A 4,081-nucleotide genomic window follows, 5' to 3' on the forward strand; every position below is an offset into this window, starting at 1 on the left:
CTAACTGTGTGACCTTGGGCAAGTCACTTAACCCCAATTGCCCTGCCTTCCCCCCTGCAAAAAAAAAAAAAAAGATGGTTATTTTAAGTGGGATGGGGTGATTAATTCAATAGGGCTGTCTAGGCCTTATTCACACCTAGTTCATACCTCTGCTCAATTGATTCAATGAAGTCCAGACACTAAAAGCCTGACTCCCACAAAAGACACTGCATCCATACTCCCCCTCACCATTACGAGATGTATCTTCTCTCCTGGTCCTCGGTTCAAGAAGAATAGGCATGCTTGTTACAACTTCAACTCAGTAAACATTTATTAAGTACCTACTATGTGACAGGCACCATACTAAGCCCTGGGGATACAAAAAGAGGCAAAGGACAGTCCCTGACCTCAAATATCTTACAAGTTAATGGGGGAGACAACATGCAAACAAATATATGCAAATCAAGCTATATACAGGATAAATAGGAAAGAATTAAAAGAGGAAAAACACTGGAATTAAGGGGGATTAGGGAAAGCTTAGGGTAGCTAGGTGGATCAGTGGATAGAATGCCAGGCCTGGAGTCTGGAAGACTCATCTTCATGAGTTCAAATCTGGCCTTAGACGTTTACTGGCTGCATGATCCTGGGCAAGTCACTTAACCCTGTTCCCTGAGGTCCTCATCTGTAAAATGAGCTGGAGAAGGAAATAGCAAACCATTCCCATATCTTTACCAAGAAAATCCCAAACAGGGTCACGAAGAGTAGCACGTGACCGAAATGACTGAAAAACAACAATAAGGGAAGGCTTGCTGCAGAAAGCAGGATTTTAGTTAGAACTTCAAAATTTCCTTCTGCCACCATCATTGAGCAACCTCCCCCTCCACAGAGGCTCATTCTATCCAGAAACATAAGCTGATCCTGATTCTGGAGGCAATCCCACTGACCCACAAATCATTTTCTGCCCTCTCTCAAGGAGTGCAAAACTTTGCTCTCAGTCTTTCTCTCCTCCCTAACCCCTGGTCTTATATTTGGAAACTTTAATATGCATATTAATAGCCTTTCAAGTATCTTTTATTCCTAACTTAACAATTTCCCATCTTCCATGAGCCACATCTTCACTCTACCATAGCCTCATAGAGACTTGATCAGGGGAATGTACCACTTCCATTATTCAGAATGCTAACCACAACCTTCTATCTCCTATCACTTCCTGTGTCTTATTCCCACTGAGTCTATATTTGCTCTCTTCATTGGAAACTCCACTGGCTCTATCTTTCCCTTCTTTTCCAGGCAAGCAGTATAGTATGCTATATAGGAAACTACTTGGAGTCAGAAGATCTGGGTTTGAATTCTGGCTCAATGTGTGATTGAACAAATCACTTAAATGCTCTGTGCCTCAGTTTCCTCATCTGTAAAAAAGGAGCTTTGACTTTGGTCTATAAGATTCCTTGTATCTCTAAATTGTTGATCCCTATGATCCTTCCTCTAACTTCTTCCTCTTAAAACGTTAACCCTATAATTAACCAGTTGCACTTTACACCGTCCTCTGTCCTTTAATCTCCAATCCCTCTGCATCATTTTTCATGTCCCAAGGCCCAGATTATTCCCATCTCCACCTTCTCTGCAAGTGTTGTGAAAATGTCACTTGCAGTAAGTCATAAAGCTGTGCTCAATCCATTGCAAACATGTTATGTAATTTCAACCAAACTATCACTGCTGAATGCCAATCCCTTCAATATTAGCTGATCAGGTCTCTACTGTATTCCTCACAGCATTTATTCTAAATCTTCTTTTCTAAAGCAACCTACACGAATTCCTCTTTATTTCTTGTAAGTTATTGTCTCTTTAAAGCCCTCCCCATAAGTAGTAATTAATGGTTAAAAAAAAAGGGCAGAAAAAGTGTTTTTGTGTTAAGGAAGAAATTTACATTGTGAAATGATATGTAATATTGCCACTGTGGGGAACATTTTGGTATCTAGTAATAATAATAAACAACTTTTAAAATATATACACAGTTAATATGTGTATGAAGAAATAGCTTTCAGTGGTATTTGGACAGTTTTGGAGAAAAACGATCTGTAGATTTGAGATTTTTTTGTCAACAAGGTGGAATGATGCCTCAATTTTGTAGGAACTATTTAATGTTATAAAAAGATAGAGGAAGATATGGGATTGAAAATTTGTGATATGTGGAAACAGCTAGGTGGCTCAGTGGATATAGCATGGGGCCTGGAGTCAGGAAGACTCATCCTTCTGAGTTCAAATCTGACATCAGACACTTACTAGCTATGTGACCCTGAGCAATTCACTTAACCATCTTTGCCTCAGTTTCCTCATCAGTAAAATCAGCTGGAGAAGGAAATAGCAAACCACTGCTGTATCTTTGCCAAGAAAACCCCAAATGGGGTCAAAAAGAATCAGATGTAACCAATCAACTCAATAACAGCAAAGAGAATTGTGAGTATAAATAAACCAAGTGTCAAGGACTCCAAAGAGATGAAATACTGTGTTGAGAACTCCAGAGTTTTAAGCATGGTGGGTATTTCAGCTAATTTATATTTATACATTTTACAGCTAAAGATGGTTTAAAAAATTAAAGTAGTATTTTCTTCAGTGGTCTTTTGGACCTCCTTTTCCATTTGGCTAATTCTGCCTTTCAAGGCATTCTTCTCCTCATTGGCTTTTTGGAGCTCTTTTGACATTTGAGTTAGTCTATTTTTTAAAGTGTTCTTTTCTTCAATATTTTTTTCAGTATTTTGGGGGGTCTCCTTTAGCAAGTCATTGACTTGTTTTTCATGGTTTTCTCGCATCATTCTCATTTCTCGTCCCAATTTTTCCTCTACTTCTCTAACTTGCTTTTCCAATTCCTTTTTGAGCTCTTCCATGGCCTGAGACCAGTTCATGTTTTTCTTGGAAGCTTTTGGTGTAGGCTCTTACACTTTGTTGACTTCTTCAGGCCGTATGTTTTGGTATTCTTTGTCACCAAAGAAAGATTCCAAAGTCTGAGACCGAATCTGGGTGCGTTTTCGCTGCCTGGCCACGTTCCCAGCCAACTTACTTGACCTTTGAGTTTTTCGTTGGGGTATGACTGCTTGTAGAGCAAACAGTACTTTGTCCCAAACTTGAGGAGATGCACCGTTGATTTCAGAGCTATTTCTATATAGCCAGCTCTGCCACCCCAGCACTGCTCCTTCTTCAAGAACCACCAACCCAGACCTGACCCCCGACCTGACGCAAATCTTCAGCAAGCTCTTCACTCCTGCTCTGATCCACCACTTAATTCCTCCCACCACATGGGCCTGGGGCTGGAAGTAACTGTAGCTGTAGTTCTGTAGCTGCACCTCCCCTGCTTCCCCTGGGGCGATGGCCGAACTGCGAACTCTGTCCCCCGCAGCTTTTCACACTAACCTTCTCTGTTGTCTTTGGTGTTTGTGAGTTGAGAAGTCTGGTAACTGCCACAGCTCCCTGATTCAGGGTGCTAGGGCCTGTTCTGCCTGGCTCCTGGTCTGTCTGGTCCTGCTGCCGCCCACGCTGAGCTCCGCTCCCCTCCAGTCCGTGTGTGATAGACCTCATCCAGTGACCATACAGGCTGTCCTGGGCTGGATCCCTGTTTCCCTCTGCTACTTTGTGGGTTCTGCAGTTCTAGAATTTGTTCAGAGCCATTTTTTATAGGTTTTTGGAGGGACGTGGTGGGGAGCTTATGCAAGTCCCTGCTTTCCAGCTGCCATCTTGGGTTTAAAAAATTAATAAGAAATCATATAAACATTTGGAGATTGATTTTTAGAAGAACTAACACTTGGAAGGGGGAAATTTAGAAAGCTGTGACCTTTTGCATGAAAGGTGGGACACCAAGAAGCAGAATGTTCTCAATTAAGCCTCTGAACAGAGCAGCAGCAGCGGCATCACCAGCAGCATCACCATCAGCAGCAGCAAGAGCAGTGGAGAGAACCTGAGACAATCAAAGATGCAGCAGGGGGCTGCTTTGTTGAAGCTGCAAAGGTTAGAAGCAGTAAGCTGCTTCTCATAAAGGCCAGTTTCTCCTCTGCCATCACCTCTGACTCAAAAAAGGAAAGAAAACAGAGGGGACCACACAGCTGCTTGG

This window comes from Trichosurus vulpecula, chromosome 2, assembly GCF_011100635.1.
Source record: "Trichosurus vulpecula isolate mTriVul1 chromosome 2, mTriVul1.pri, whole genome shotgun sequence".
Taxonomy (NCBI): Eukaryota; Metazoa; Chordata; class Mammalia; order Diprotodontia; family Phalangeridae; genus Trichosurus; species Trichosurus vulpecula.